This window comes from Pleurodeles waltl, chromosome 4_1 (genome assembly GCF_031143425.1).
Source record: "Pleurodeles waltl isolate 20211129_DDA chromosome 4_1, aPleWal1.hap1.20221129, whole genome shotgun sequence".
NCBI lineage: Eukaryota > Metazoa > Chordata > Amphibia > Caudata > Salamandridae > Pleurodeles > Pleurodeles waltl.
Window position 1 is genome coordinate 55939478 of NC_090442.1, and position 15770 is coordinate 55955247.

General features: G+C 52.5%; 4 non-coding genes across 4 annotated transcripts; 2 read left to right on the forward strand and 2 right to left on the reverse strand.

Moving 5' to 3' along the window:
• The first annotated feature begins 317 nt into the window (after positions 1 to 317).
• On the forward strand, positions 318 to 391 carry TRNAN-GUU (transfer RNA asparagine (anticodon GUU)). Its single transcript has one exon. It is a non-coding gene; the product is annotated as a tRNA-Asn (tRNA).
• Positions 392 to 2544: 2153 nt separating this feature from the next.
• On the forward strand, positions 2545 to 2618 carry TRNAN-GUU (transfer RNA asparagine (anticodon GUU)). The gene has a single exon. It is a non-coding gene; the product is annotated as a tRNA-Asn (tRNA).
• A 396-nt stretch (positions 2619 to 3014) lies between these two features.
• Positions 3015 to 3085, reverse strand: TRNAG-GCC (transfer RNA glycine (anticodon GCC)). The gene has a single exon. It is a non-coding gene; the product is annotated as a tRNA-Gly (tRNA).
• An 11105-nt stretch (positions 3086 to 14190) lies between these two features.
• TRNAG-GCC (transfer RNA glycine (anticodon GCC)) lies at positions 14191 to 14261 on the reverse strand. Its single transcript has one exon. It is a non-coding gene; the product is annotated as a tRNA-Gly (tRNA).
• Positions 14262 to 15770: the final 1509 nt, after the last annotated feature.

The window sequence follows — 15770 nt, forward strand, 5'->3', positions numbered from 1 at the left end:
CTCACCCACTTCCCGCCTGCTCCCTCTAGTCTGAGAGTTGTATCTCCACAAAAAACACACAGTGGGGCTCAATGAGCTGCTCATGTCTGACATGGACACCTAAGCAGTGCTGGATTCACAACCTGAAAGCCTGCAAACGAAAGTGTGCCCGGCAGAAGATAAGCTGCCTGGCAACTCAGAACCTTCTTCTAAGAGAAGTAAGACATGTCACAATGGAGTCTAAGCCTACCTGTCTTATGCCAGGACCTTAGAGCTGCAGGCAGGAGCACAAAGGTAAAAACATATATTGAGTCCCAACACACTCACTGCGGTGGTTGGTCTCTGTGGCGCAATCGGTTAGCGCGTTCGGCTGTTAACCGAAAGGTTGGTGGTTCAAGCCCACCCAGGGACGTATGCTTTTGCCTACATCAAGTCCTGAATTAAAACACAGCTGTCTGGCTTTGCTCTTAGAGCTTTCGCTTTGCCTGCGTGACATGCTCTATCTCAACATTTCTATCTTCTCTCATCTCTTCACCTCTAGTCATTTCCACCAATAGGACTGGAAACGGGACACCAAGCCTTCTACTTTAACCACAGGCGTACTGAGGGCCAATAAAAGGCACAGAAGCATTTCTTGATCCGGGGCTGAGAACTGCATGCACAGGGACCTCGTGGCGCAACGGTAGTGCGTCTGACTCCAGATCAGACGGTTGCGTGTTCAAATCACGTCGGGGTCACTCTTTGACATTTTTTTCCCCACCAAGTCTATATCTCTGACTTCTAAAGCAAAGCCAAAAGAAGGGCGCTTTGCATTGGCCGGAATCGAACCCGGGCCTCCCGCGTGGCAGGCGAGAATTCTACCACTGAACCACCAATGCTTCACTTACATAGGCTGAGCAGAGAGCCCTGCCGTAGACAGTAGTGATGAGGCCCATGCATTCGCATGGGACCCCTATGAACAAAGTTTGCATGGCAAGCCTTGGACTGCCAAACGTTCACATGCTGATGGCAGGAATCAGATGCAGGAGACTGAAACTATGAATGTTTCTGCTTTTGCTAAGGACAGTGGTTTGGGGCCAGTGTTGTGCTTGACAGAGCACAACATCAGCCTGCTCTCTGGCTGCTCCCGGGAGAAGTGGCTGACAGAAAGCACCCTCCAGACCACCAGCAATCTTGTGTTTCACAACATGCCACTGTCACTGGACTTTCCTTCTGGGAAAGCCTAGTCACTGACCTGGCCAGATTCCCTGTCCTCCCCAAAATCCTGGGGAGAAACGGGCAGAGTTCTGCGCCCTGCGCCCTCTTTCGCGTCCCTAACGCGCTCCCAACGCGCCCTACAGCCCTGGTCGGGCTCATACCACTGGGGCCTCTGCCGAGGAAGAGCCGCGGAAGCCTAGGGCCAGGCCTATTGCACAGGCATCTTAGACCAGGCCATTCCGGGATTGCTGTGTTTCACGTCCTGCCCTTCAACACTCCTGGGAGGGCTTTCCCTGAGAACCCTCATGTCTCTGCCCTCCCAGGAGGCCGTGGTTCTATGCAAAATAGGGGGTGCACCACGGGCCGTCCCCTTTCCTCTCTCTCGCCAATATCTTTCACCAAAGCTGAGCCCTGCAGGTAAATGTATCTATCTGGCTGAGGGGCCAGGGAGGGCCTTTGCCTGCAGTCTTACAAGCCAGAGTGCAGAGAAGGCAGCAGCTCTGGGACCGGGACTCTGCTCAAAGACATATCTAACATGCCACAGTGGAGCTGAGATGGGCAAGACACGTGTCTCACAGGCAGGCAGCACAACAAGACAGTGGCAGGAAACTATGCTAACAAGGAAAGAGAAAAGTCACGTGTCTCGTGGCCTTCCCACCATTAGACAGTAGTCTGCGCAAGAAAACATCCAACAGTGACAGGACAACCAAGCAAATGACTAACGCTGTGCTGAATAAAGTCATCTTACATGACATTTCGTACAAAGGCCCAGATCATGGGGATGATCGCGCAGAAGCAGCAAGCATCAGAGCCACCGAACCTGAGGTGAGTTACACGAGGAGAAAGGGCGACATGGGGACAGGGGCTAGGGGCTCAGGGAACAGCTACCACAATGCAACCTCGGGTGTGGGGATGCCACTCATTGCGGGTACTGCCCTGGGATTTCCTTTTAGAAAGAATCGCTGGTTAAAGTGTAGTGCACAAAAAACCCAACTCCTCGATTACACTATTAGATAACATCCTTTAACTGCCCCACCCACCCTGTGTGAGTCTCACCCACTTCCTGCCTGCTCCCTCTAGTCTGAGAGTTGTATCTCCACAAAAAACACACAGTGGGGCTCAATGAGCTGCTCATGTCTGACATGGACACCTAAGCAGTGCTGGATTCACAACCTGAAAGCCTGCAAAGGAAAGTGTGCCCGGCAGAAGATAAGCTGCTTGGCAACTCAGAACCTTCTTCTAAGAGAAGTAAGACATGTCACAATGGAGTCTAAGCCTACCTGTCTTATGCCAGGACCTTAGAGCTGCAGGCAGGAGCACAAAGGTAAAAACATATATTGAGTCACAACACACTCACTGCGGTGGTTGGTCTCTGTGGCGCAATCGGTTAGCGCGTTCGGCTGTTAACCGAAAGGTTGGTGGTTCAAGCCCACCCAGGGACGTATGCTTTTGCCTACATCAAGTCCTGAATTAAAACACAGCTGTCTGGCTTTGCTCTTAGAGCTCTCGCTTTGCCTGCGTGACATGCTCTATCTCAACATTTCTATCTTCTCTCATCTCTTCACCGCTAGTCATTTCCACCAATAGGACTGAAAACAGGACACCAAGCCTTCTACTTTAACCACAGGCGTACTGAGGGCCAATAAAAGGCACAGAAGCATTTCTTGATCCGGGGCTGAGAACTGCATGCACAGGGACCTTGTGGCGCAACGGTAGCGCGTCTGACTCCAGATCAGAAGGTTGCGTGTTCAAATCACGTCGGGGTCACTCTTTGACATTTTTTTCCCCACCAAGTCTATATCTCTGACTTCTAAAGCAAAGCCAAAAGAAGGGCGCTTTGCATTGGCCGGGAATCGAACCCGGGCCTCCCGCGTGGCAGGCGAGAATTCTACCACTGAACCACCAATGCTTCACTTACATAGGCTGAGCAGAGAGCCCTGCCGTAGACAGTAGTGATGAGGCCCATGCATTCGCATGGGACACCTATGAACAAATTTGCATGGCAAGCCTTGGACTGCCAAACGTTCACATGCTGATGGCAGGAATCAGATGCAGGAGACTGAAACTATGAATGTTTCTGCTTTTGCTAAGGACAGTGGTTTGGGGCCAGTGTTGTGCTTGACAGAGCACGACATCAGCCTGCTCTCTGGCTGCTCCCGGGAGAAGTGGCTGACAGAAAGCACCCTCCAGACCACCAGCAATCTTGTGTTTCACAACATGCCACTGTCACTGGACTTTCCTTCTGGGAAAGCCTAGTCACTGACCTGGCCAGATTCCCTGTCCTACCCAAAATCCTGGGGAGAAACGGGCAGAGTTCTGCGCCCTGCGCCCTCTTTCACGTCCCTAACGCGCTCCCAACGCGCCCTACAGCCCTGGTCGGGCTCATACCACTGGGGCCTCTGCCGAGGAAGAGCCCCGGAAGCCTAGGGCCAGGCCTATTGCACAGGCATCTTAGACCAGGCCATTCCGGGATTGCTGTGTTTCACGTCCTGCCCTTCAACACTCCTGGGAGGGCTTTCCCTGAGAACCCTCATGTCTCTGCCCTCCCAGGAGGCTGTGGTTCTATGCAAAATAGGGGGTGCACCACGGGCCGTCCCCTTTCCTCTCTCTCGCCAATATCTTTCACCAAAGCTGAGCCCTGCAGGTAAATGTATCTATCTGGCTGAGGGGCCAGGGAGGGCCTTTGCCTGCAGTCTTACAAGCCAGAGTGCAGAGAAGGCAGCAGCTCTGGGACCGGGACTCTGCTCAAAGACATATCTAACATGCCACAGTGGAGCTGAGATGGGCAAGACACGTGTCTCACAGGCTGGCAGCACACCAAGACAGTGGCAGGAAACTATGCTAACAAGGAAAGAGAAAAGTCACGTGTCTCGTGGCCTTCCCACCATTAGACAGTAGTCTGCGCAAGAAAACATCCAACAGTGACAGGACAACCAAGCAAATGACAAACGCCGTGCTGAATAAAGTCATCTTACATGACATTTCGTACAAAGGCCCAGATCATGGGGATGATCGCGCAGCAGAAGCAGCAAGTATCAGAGCCACCGAACCTGGGGTGAGTTACACGAGGAGAAAGGGCGACATGGGGACAGGGGCTATGGGCTCAGGGAACAGCTACCACAATGCAACCTCGGGTGTGGGGATGCCACTCATTGCGGGTACTGCCCTGGGATTTCCTTTTAGAAAGAATCGCTGGTTAAAGTGTAGTGCACAAAAAACCCAACTCCTCGATTACACTATTAGATAACATCCTTTAACTGCCCCACCCACCCTGTGTGAGTCTCACCCACTTCCCGCCTGCTCCCTCTAGTCTGAGAGTTGTATCTCCACAAAAAACACACAGTGGGGCTCAATGAGCTGCTCATGTCTGACATGGACACCTAAGCAGTGCTGGATTCACAACCTGAAAGCCTGCAAAGGAAAGTGTGCCCGGCAGAAGATAAGCTGCCTGGCAACTCAGAACCTTCTTCTAAGAGAAGTAAGACATGTCACAATGGAGTCTAAGCCTACCTGTCTTATGCCAGGACCTTAGAGCTGCAGGCAGGAGCACAAAGGTAAAAACATATATTGAGTCCCAACACGCTCACTGTGGTGGTTGGTCTCTGTGGCGCAATCGGTTACCGAGTTCGGCTGTTAACCGAAAGGTTGGTGGTTCAAGCCCACCCAGGGACGTATGCTTTTGCCTACATCAAGTCCTGAATTAAAACACAGCTGTCTGGCTTTGCTCTTAGAGCTCTCGCTTTGCCTGCGTGACATGCTCTATCTCAACATTTCTATCTTCTCTCATCTCTTCACCTCTAGTCATTTCCACCAATAGGACTGGAAACGGGACACCAAGCCTTCTACTTTAACCACAGGCGTACTGAGGGCCAATAAAAGGCACAGAAGCATTTCTTGATCCGGGGCTGAGAACTGCATGCACAGGGACCTCGTGGCGCAACGGTAGCGCGTCTGACTCCAGATCAGATGGTTGCGTGTTCAAATCACGTCGGGGTCACTCTTTGACATTTTTTTCCCCACCAAGTCTATATCTCTGACTTCTAAAGCAAAGCCAAAAGAAGGGCGCTTTGCATTGGCCGGAATCGAACCCGGGCCTCCCGCGTGGCAGGCGAGAATTCTACCACTGAACCACCAATGCTTCACTTACATATGCTGAGCAGAGAGCCCTGCCGTAGACAGTAGTGATGAGGCCCATGCATTCGCATGGGACACCTATGAACAAAGTTTGCATGGCAAGCCTTGGACTGCCAAACGTTCACATGCTGATGGCAGGAATCAGATGCAGGAGACTGAAACTATGAATGTTTCTGCTTTTGCTAAGGACAGTGGTTTGGGGCCAGTGTTGTGCTTGACAGAGCACGACATCAGCCTGCTCTCTGGCTGCTCCCGGGAGAAGTGGCTGACAGAAAGCACCCTCCAGACCACCAGCAATCTTGTGTTTCACAACATGCCACTGTCACTGGACTTTCCTTCTGGGAAAGCCTAGTCACTGACCTGGCCAGATTCCCTGTCCTCCCCAAAATCCTGGGGAGAAACGGGCAGAGTTCTGCGCCCTGCGCCCTCTTTCGCGTCCCTAACTCGCTCCCAACGCGCCCTACAGCCCTGGTCGGGCACAGCCCTGGTCGGGCTCATACCACTGGGGCCTCTGCCGAGGAAGAGCCCCGGAAGCCTAGGGCCAGGCCTATTGCACAGGCATCTTAGACCAGGCCATTCCGGGATTGCTGTGTTTCACGTCCTGCCCTTCAACACTCCTGGGAGGGCTTTCCCTGAGAACCCTCATGTCTCTGCCCTCCCAGGAGGCTGTGGTTCTATGCAAAATAGGGGGTGCACCACGGGCCGTCCCCTTTCCTCTCTCTCGCCAATATCTTTCACCAAAGCTGAGCCCTGCAGGTAAATGTATCTATCTGGCTGAGGGGCCAGGGAGGGCCTTTGCCTGCAGTCTTACAAGCCAGAGTGCAGAGAAGGCAGCAGCTCTGGGACCGGGACTCTGCTCAAAGACATATCTAACATGCCACAGTGGAGCTGAGATGGGCAAGACACGTGTCTCACAGGCAGGCAGCACAACAAGACAGTGGCAGGAAACTATGCTAACAAGGAAAGAGAAAATCACGTGTCTCGTTGCCTTCCCACCATTAGACAGTAGTCTGCGCAAGAAAACATCCAACAGTGACAGGACAACCAAGCAAATGACAAACGCTGTGCTGAATAAAGTCATCTTACATGACATTTCGTACAAAGGCCCAGATCATGGGGATGATCGCGCAGAAGCAGCAAGTATCAGAGCCACCGAACCTGAGGTGAGTTACACGAGGAGAAAGGGCGACATGAGGACAGGGGCTATGGGCTCAGGGAACAGCTACCACAATGCAACCTCGGGTGTGGGGATGCCACTCATTGCAGGTACTGCCCTGGGATTTCCTTTTAGAAAGAATCACTGGTTAAAGTGTAGTGCACAAAAAACCCAACTCCTCGATTACACTATTAGATAACATCCTTTAACTGCCCCACCCACCCTGTGTGAGTCTCACCCACTTCCCGCCTGCTCCCTCTAGTCTGAGAGTTGTATCTCCACAAAAAACACACAGTGGGGCTCAATGAGCTGCTCATGTCTGACATGGACACCTAAGCAGTGCTGGATTCACAACCTGAAAGCCTGCAAAGGAAAGTGTGCCCGGCAGAAGATAAGCTGCCTGGCAACTCAGAACCTTCTTCTAAGAGAAGTAAGACATGTCACAATGGAGTCTAAGCCTACCTGTCTTATGCCAGGACCTTAGAGCTGCAGGCAGGACCACAAAGGTAAAAACATATATTGAGTCCCAACACGCTCACTGCGCTGGTTGGTCTCTGTGGCGCAATCGGTTAGCGCGTTCGGCTGTTAATCGAAAGGTTGGTGGTTCAAGCCCACCCAGGGACGTATGCTTTTGCCTACATCAAGTCCTGAATTAAAACACAGCTGTCTGGCTTTGCTCTTAGAGCTCTCGCTTTGCCTGCGTGACATGCTCTATCTCAACATTTCTATCTTCTCTCATCTCTTCACCTCTAGTCATTTCCACCAATAGGACTGGAAACGGGACACCAAGCCTTCTACTTTAACCACAGGCGTACTGAGGGCCAATAAAAGGCACAGAAGCATTTCTTGATCCGGGGCTGAGAACTGCATGCACAGGGACCTCGTGGCGCAACGGTAGCGCGTCTGACTCCAGATCAGACGGTTGCGTGTTCAAATCACGTCGGGGTCACTCTTTGACATTTTTTTCCCCACCAAGTCTATATCTCTGATTTCTAAAGCAAAGCCAAAATAAGGGCGCTTTGCATTGGCCGGAATCGAACCCGGACCTCCCGCGTGGCAGGCGAGAATTCTACCACTGAACCACCAATGCTTCACTTACATAGGCTGAGCAGAGAGCCCTGCCGTAGACAGTAGTGATGAGGCCCATGCATTCGCATGGGACACCTATGAACAAAGTTTGCATGGCAAGCCTTGGACTGCCAAACATTCACATGCTGATGGCAGGAATCAGATGCAGGAGACTGAAACTATGAATGTTTCTGCTTTTGCTAAGGACAGTGGTTTGGGGCCAGTGTTGTGCTTGACAGAGCACGACATCAGCCTGCTCTCTGGCTGCTCCCGGGAGAAGTGGCTGACAGAAAGCACCCTCCAGACCACCAGCAATCTTGTGTTTCACAACATGCCACTGTCACTGGACTTTCCTTCTGGGAAAGCCTAGTCACTGACCTGGCCAGATTCCCTGTCCTCCCCAAAATCCTGGGGAGAAACGGGCAGAGTTCTGCGCCCTGCACCCTCTTTCGCGTCCCTAACGCGCTCCCAACGCGCCCTACAGCCCTGGTCGGGCACAGCCCTGGTCGGGCTCATACCACTGGGGCCTCTGCCGAGGAAGAGCCCCGGAAGCCTAGGGCAAGGCCTATTGCACAGGCATCTTAGACCAGGCCATTCCGGGATTGCTGTGTTTCACGTCCTGCCCTTCAACACTCCTGGGAGGGCTTTCCCTGAGAACCCTCATGTCTCTGCCCTCCCAGGAGGCTGTGGTTCTATGCAAAATAGGGGGTGCACCACGGGCCGTCCCCTTTCCTCTCTCTCGCCAATATCTTTCACCAAAGCTGAGCCCTGCAGGTAAATGTATCTATCTGGCTGAGGGGCCAGGGAGGGCCTTTGCCTGCAGTCTTACAAGCCAGAGTGCAGAGAAGGCAGCAGCTCTGGGACCGGGACTCTGCTCAAAGACATATCTAACATGCCACAGTGGAGCTGAGATGGGCAAGACACGTGTCTCACAGGCAGGCAGCACAACAAGACAGTGGCAGGAAACTATGCTAACAAGGAAAGAGAAAAGTCACGTGTCTCGTGGCCTTCCCACCATTAGACAGTAGTCTGCGCAAGAAAACATCCAGCAGTGACAGGACAACCAAGCAAATGACAAACGCTGTGCTGAATAAAGTCATCTTACATGACATTTCGTACAAAGGCCCAGATCATGGGGATGATCGCGCAGAAGCAGCAAGTATCAGAGCCACCGAACCTGAGGTGAGTTACACGAGGAGAAAGGGCGACATGGGGACAGGGGCTAGGGGCTCAGGGAACAGCTACCACAATGCAACCTCGGGTGTGGGGATGCCACTCATTGCGGGTACTGCCCTGGGATTTCCTTTTAGAAAGAATCGCTGGTTAAAGTGTATTGCACAAAAAACCCAACTCCTCGATTACACTATTAGATAACATCCTTTAACTGCCCCACCCACCCTGTGTGAGTCTCACCCACTTCCCGCCTGCTCCCTCTAGTCTGAGAGTTGTATCTCCACAAAAAACACACAGTGGGGCTCAATGAGCTGCTCATGTCTGACATGGACACCTAAGCAGTGCTGGATTCACAACCTGAAAGCCTGCAAAGGAAAGTGTGCCCGGCAGAAGATAAGCTGCCTGGCAACTCAGAACCTTCTTCTAAGAGAAGTAAGACATGTCACAATGGAGTCTAGGCCTACCTGTCTTATGCCAGGACCTTAGAGCTGCAGGCAGGAGCACAAAGGTAAAAACATATATTGAGTCCCAACACGCTCACTGCGGTGGTTGGTCTCTGTGGCGCAATCGGTTAGTGCGTTTGGCTGTTAGCCGAAAGGTTGGTGGTTCAAGTCCACCCAGGGACGTATGCTTTTGCCTACATCAAGTCCTGAATTAAAACACAGCTGTCTGGCTTTGCTCTTAGAGCTCTCGCTTTGCCTGAGTGACATGCTCTATCTCAACATTTCTATCTTCTCTCATCTCTTCACCTCTAGTCATTTCCACCAATAGGACTGGAAACGGGACACCAAGCCTTCTACTTTAACCACAGGCGTACTGAGGGCCAATAAAAGGCACAGAAGCATTTCTTGATCCGGGGCTGAGAACTGCATGCACAGGGACCTCGTGGCGCAACGGTAGCGCGTCTGACTCCAGATCAAAAGGTTGCGTGTTCAAATCACGTCGGGGTCACTCTTTGACATTTTTTTGCCCACCAAGTCTATATCTCTGACTTCTAAAGCAAAGCCAAAAGAAGGGCGCTTTGCATTGGCCGGGAATCGAACCCGGGCCTCCCGCGTGGCAGGGGAGAATTCTACCACTGAACCACCAATGCTTCACTTACATAGGCTGAGCAGAGAGCCCTGCCGTAGACAGTAGTGATGAGGCCCATGCATTCGCATGGGACACCTATGAACAAAGTTTGCATGGCAAGCCTTGGACTGCCAAACGTTCACATGCTGATGGCAGGAATCAGATGCAGGAGACTGAAACTATGAATGTTTCTGCTTTTGCTAAGGACAGTGGTTTGGGGCCAGTGTTGTGCTTGACAGAGCACGACATCAGCCTGCTCTCTGGCTGCTCCCGGGAGAAGTGGCTGACAGAAAGCACCCTCCAGACCACCAGCAATCTTGTGTTTCACAACATGCCACTGTCACTGGACTTTCCTTCTGGGAAAGCCTAGTCACTGACCTGGCCAGATTCCCTGTCCTCCCCAAAATCCTGGGGAGAAACGGGCAGAGTTCTGCGCCCTGCGCCCTCTTTCGCGTCCCTAACGCGCTCCCAACGCGCCCTACAGCCCTGGTCGGGCTCATACCACTGGGGCCTCTGCCGAGGAAGAGCCCCGGAAGCCTAGGGCCAGGCCTATTGCACAGGCATCTTAGACCAGGCCATTCCGGGATTGCTGTGTTTCACGTCCTGCCCTTCAACACTCCTGGGAGGGCTTTCCCTGAGAACCCTCATGTCTCTGCCCTCCCAGGAGGCTGTGGTTCTATGCAAAATAGGGGGTGCACCACGGGCCGTCCCCTTTCCTCTCTCTCGCCAATATCTTTCACCAAAGCTGAGCCCTGCAGGTAAATGTATCTATCTGGCTGAGGGGCCAGGGAGGGCCTTTGCCTGCAGTCTTACAAGCCAGAGTGCAGAGAAGGCAGCAGCTCTGGGACCGGGACTCTGCTCAAAGACATATCTAACATGCCACAGTGGAGCTGAGATGGGCAAGACACGTGTCTCACAGGCTGGCAGCACACCAAGACAGTGGCAGGAAACTATGCTAACAAGGAAAGAGAAAAGTCACGTGTCTCGTGGCCTTCCCACCATTAGACAGTACTCTGCGCAAGAAAACATCCAACAGTGACAGGACAACCAAGCAAATGACAAACGCCGTGCTGAATAAAGTCATCTTACATGACATTTCGTACAAAGGCCCAGATCATGGGGATGATCGCGCAGCAGAAGCAGCAAGTATCAGAGCCACCGAACCTGGGGTGAGTTACACGAGGAGAAAGGGCGACATGGGGACAGGGGCTATGGGCTCAGGGAACAGCTACCACAATGCAACCTCGGGTGTGGGGATGCCACTCATTGCGGGTACTGCCCTGGGATTTCCTTTTAGAAAGAATCGCTGGTTAAAGTGTAGTGCACAAAAAACCCAACTCCTCGATTACACTATTAGATAACATCCTTTAACTGCCCCACCCACCCTGTGTGAGTCTCACCCACTTCCCGCCTGCTCCCTCTAGTCTGAGAGTTGTATCTCCACAAAAAACACACAGTGGGGCTCAATGAGCTGCTCATGTCTGACATGGACACCTAAGCAGTGCTGGATTCACAACCTGAAAGCCTGCAAAGGAAAGTGTGCCCGGCAGAAGATAAGCTGCCTGGCAACTCAGAACCTTCTTCTAAGAGAAGTAAGACATGTCACAATGGAGTCTAAGCCTACCTGTCTTATGCCAGGACATTAGAGCTGCAGGCAGGAGCACAAAGGTAAAAACATATATTGAGTCCCAACACGCTCACTGCGGTGGTTGGTCTCTGTGGCGCAATCGGTTAGCGCGTTCGGCTGTTAACCAAAAGGTTGGTGGTTCAAGCCCACCCAGGGACGTATGCTTTTGCCTACATCAAGTCCTGAATTAAAACACAGCTGTCTGGCTTTGCTCTTAGAGCTCTCGCTTTGCCTGCGTGACATGCTCTATCTCAACATTTCTATCTTCTCTCATCTCTTCACCTCTAGTCATTTCCACCAATAGGACTGGAAACGGGACACAAAGCCTTCTACTTTAACCACAGGCGTACTGAGGGCCAATAAAAGGCACAGAAGCATTTCTTGATCCGGGGCTGAGAACTGCATGCACAGGGACCTCGTGGCGCAACGGTAGTGCGTCTGACTCCAGATCAGACGGTTGCGTGTTCAAATCACGTCAGGGTCACTCTTTGACAAGTTTTTCCCCACCAAGTCTATATCTCTGACTTCTAAAGCAAAGCCAAAAGAAGGGCGCTTTGCATTGGCCGGAATCGAACCCTGGCCTCCCGCGTGGCAGGCGAGAATTCTACCACTGAACCACCAATGCTTCACTTACATAGGCTGAGCAGAGAGCCCTGCCGTAGACAGTAGTGATGAGGCCCATGCATTCGCATGGGACACCTATGAACAAAGTTTGCATGGCAAGCCTTGGACTGCCAAACGTTCACATGCTGATGGCAGGAATCAGATGCAGGAGACTGAAACTATGAATGTTTCTGCTTTTGCTAAGGACAGTGGTTTGGGGCCAGTGTTGTGCTTGACAGAGCACGACATCAGCCTGCTCTCTGGCTGCTCCCGGGAGAAGTGGCTGACAGAAAGCACCCTCCAGACCACCAGCAATCTTGTGTTTCACAACATGCCACTGTCACTGGACTTTCCTTCTGGGAAAGCCTAGTCACTGACCTGGCCAGATTCCCTGTCCTCCCCAAAATCCTGGGGAGAAACGGGCAGAGTTCTGCGCCCTGCGCCCTCTTTCGCGTCCCTAACGCGCTCCCAACGCGCCCTACAGCCCTGGTCGGGCTCATACCACTGGGGCCTCTGCCGAGGAAGAGCCGAGGAAGCCTAGGGCCAGGCCTATTGCACAGGCATCTTAGACCAGGCCATTCCGGGATTGCTGTGTTTCACGTCCTGCCCTTCAACACTCCTGGGAGGGCTTTCCCTGAGAACCCTCATGTCTCTGCCCTCCCAGGAGGCTGTGGTTCTATGCAAAATAGGGGGTGCACCACGGGCCGTCCCCTTTCCTCTCTCTCGCCAATATCTTTCACCAAAGCTGAGCCCTGCAGGTAAATGTATCTATCTGGCTGAGGGGCCAGGGAGGGCCTTTGCCTGCAGTCTTACAAGCCAGAGTGCAGAGAAGGCAGCAGCTCTGGGACCGGGACTCTGCTCAAAGACATATCTAACATGCCACAGTGGAGCTGAGATGGGCAAGACACGTGTCTCACAGGCTGGCAGCACACCAAGACAGTGGCAGGAAACTATGCTAACAAGGAAAGAGAAAAGTCACGTGTCTCGTGGCCTTCCCACCATTAGACAGTACTCTGCGCAAGAAAACATCCAACAGTGACAGGACAACCAAGCAAATGACAAACGCCGTGCTGAATAAAGTCATCTTACATGACATTTCGTACAAAGGCCCAGATCATGGGGATGATCGCGCAGCAGAAGCAGCAAGTATCAGAGCCACCGAACCTGGGGTGAGTTACACGACGAGAAAGGGCGCCATGGGGACAGGGGCTATGGGCTCAGGGAACAGCTACCACAATGCAACCTCGGGTGTGGGGATGCCACTCATTGCGGGTACTGCCCTGGGATTTCCTTTTAGAAAGAATCGCTGGTTAAAGTGTAGTGCACAAAAAACCCAACTCCTCGATTACACTATTAGATAACATCCTTTAACTGCCCCACCCACCCTGTGTGAGTCTCACCCACTTCCCGCCTGCTCCCTCTAGTCTGAGAGTTGTATCTCCACAAAAAACACACAGTGGGGCTCAATGAGCTGCTCATGTCTGACATGGACACCTAAGCAGTGCTGGATTCACAACCTGAAAGCCTGCAAAGGAAAGTGTGCCCGGCAGAAGATAAGCTGCCTGGCAACTCAGAACCTTCTTCTAAGAGAAGTAAGACATGTCACAATGGAGTCTAAGCCTACCTGTCTTATGCCAGGACCTTAGAGCTGCAGGCAGGAGCACAAAGGTAAAAACATATATTGAGTCCCAACACGCTCACTGTGGTGGTTGGTCTCTGTGGCGCAATCGGTTAGCGCGTTCGGCTGTTAATCGAAAGGTTGGTGGTTCAAGCCCACCCAGGGACGTATGCTTTTGCCTACATCAAGTCCTGAATTAAAACACAGCTGTCAGGCTTTGCTCTTAGAGCTCTCGCTTTGCCTGCGTGACATGCTCTATCTCAACATTTCTATCTTCTCTCATCTCTTCACCTCTAGTCATTTCCACCAATAGGACTGGAAACGGGACACCAAGCCTTCTACTTTAACCACAGGCGTACTGAGGGCCAATAAAAGGCACAGAAGCATTTCTTGATCCGGGGCTGAGAACTGCATGCACAGGGACCTCGTGGTGCAACAGTAGCGCGTCTGACTCCAGATCAAAAGGTTGCGTGTTCAAATCACGTCGGGGTCACTCTTTGACATTTTTTTGCCCACCAAGTCTATATCTGTGACTTCTAAAGCAAAGCTAAAAGAAGGGCGCTTTGCATTGGCCGGGAATCGAACCCGGGCCTCCCGCGTGGCAGGCGAGAATTCTACCACTGAACCACCAATGCTTCACTTACATTTGCTGAGCAGAGAGCCCTGCCGTAGACAGTAGTGATGAGGCCCATGCATTCGCATGGGACACCTATGAACAAAGTTTGCATGGCAAGCCTTGGACTGCCAAACGTTCACATGCTGATGGCAGGAATCAGATGCAGGAGACTGAAACTATGAATGTTTCTGCTTTTGCTAAGGACAGTGGTTTGGGGCCAGTGTTGTGCTTGACAGAGCACGACATCAGCCTGCTCTCTGGCTGCTCCCGGGAGAAGTGGCTGACAGAAAGCACCCTCCAGACCACCAGCAATCTTGTGTTTCACAACATGCCACTGTCACTGGACTTTCCCTCTGGGAAAGCCTAGTCACTGACCTGGCCAGATTCCCTGTCCTCCCCAAAATCCTGGGGAGAAACGGGCAGAGTTCTGCGCCCTGCGCCCTCTTTCGCGTCCCTAACGCGCTCCCAACGCGCCCTACAGCCCTGGTCGGGCTCATACCACTGGGGCCTCTGCCGAGGAAGAGCCGAGGAAGCCTAGGGCCAGGCCTATTGCACAGGCATCTTAGACCAGGCCATTCCGGGATTGCTGTGTTTCACGTCCTGCCCTTCAACACTCCTGGGAGGGCTTTCCCTGAGAACCCTCATGTCTCTGCCCTCCCAGGAGGCTGTGGTTCTATGCAAAATAGGGGGTGCACCACGGGCCGTCCCCTTTCCTCTCTCTCGCCAATATCTTTCACCAAAGCTGAGCCCTGCAGGTAAATGTATCTATCTGGCTGAGGGGCCAGGGAGGGCCTTTGCCTGCAGTCTTACAAGCCAGAGTGCAGAGAAGGCAGCAGCTCTGGGACCGGGACTCTGCTCAAAGACATATCTAACATGCCACAGTGGAGCTGAGATGGGCAAGACACGTGTCTCACAGGCTGGCAGCACACCAAGACAGTGGCAGGAAACTATGCTAACAAGGAAAGAGAAAAGTCACGTGTCTCGTGGCCTTCCCACCATTAGACAGTACTCTGCGCAAGAAAACATCCAACAGTGACAGGACAACCAAGCAAATGACAAACGCCGTGCTGAATAAAGTCATCTTACATGACATTTCGTACAAAGGCCCAGATCATGGGGATGATCGCGCAGCAGAAGCAGCAAGTATCAGAGCCACCGAACCTGGGGTGAGTTACACGAGGAGAAAGGGCGACATGGGGACAGGGGCTATGGGCTCAGGGAACAGCTACCACAATGCAACCTCGGGTGTGGGGATGCCACTCATTGCGGGTACTGCCCTGGGATTTCCTTTTAGAAAGAATCGCTGGTTAAAGTGTAGTGCACAAAAAACCCAACTCCTCGATTACACTATTAGATAACATCCTTTAACTGCCCCACCCACCCTGTGTGAGTCTCACCCACTTCCCGCCTGCTCCCTCTAGTCTGAGAGTTGTATCTCCACAAAAAACACACAGTGGGGCTCAATGAGCTGCTCATGTCTGACATGGACACCTAAGCAGTGCTGGATTCACAACCTGAAAGCCTGCAA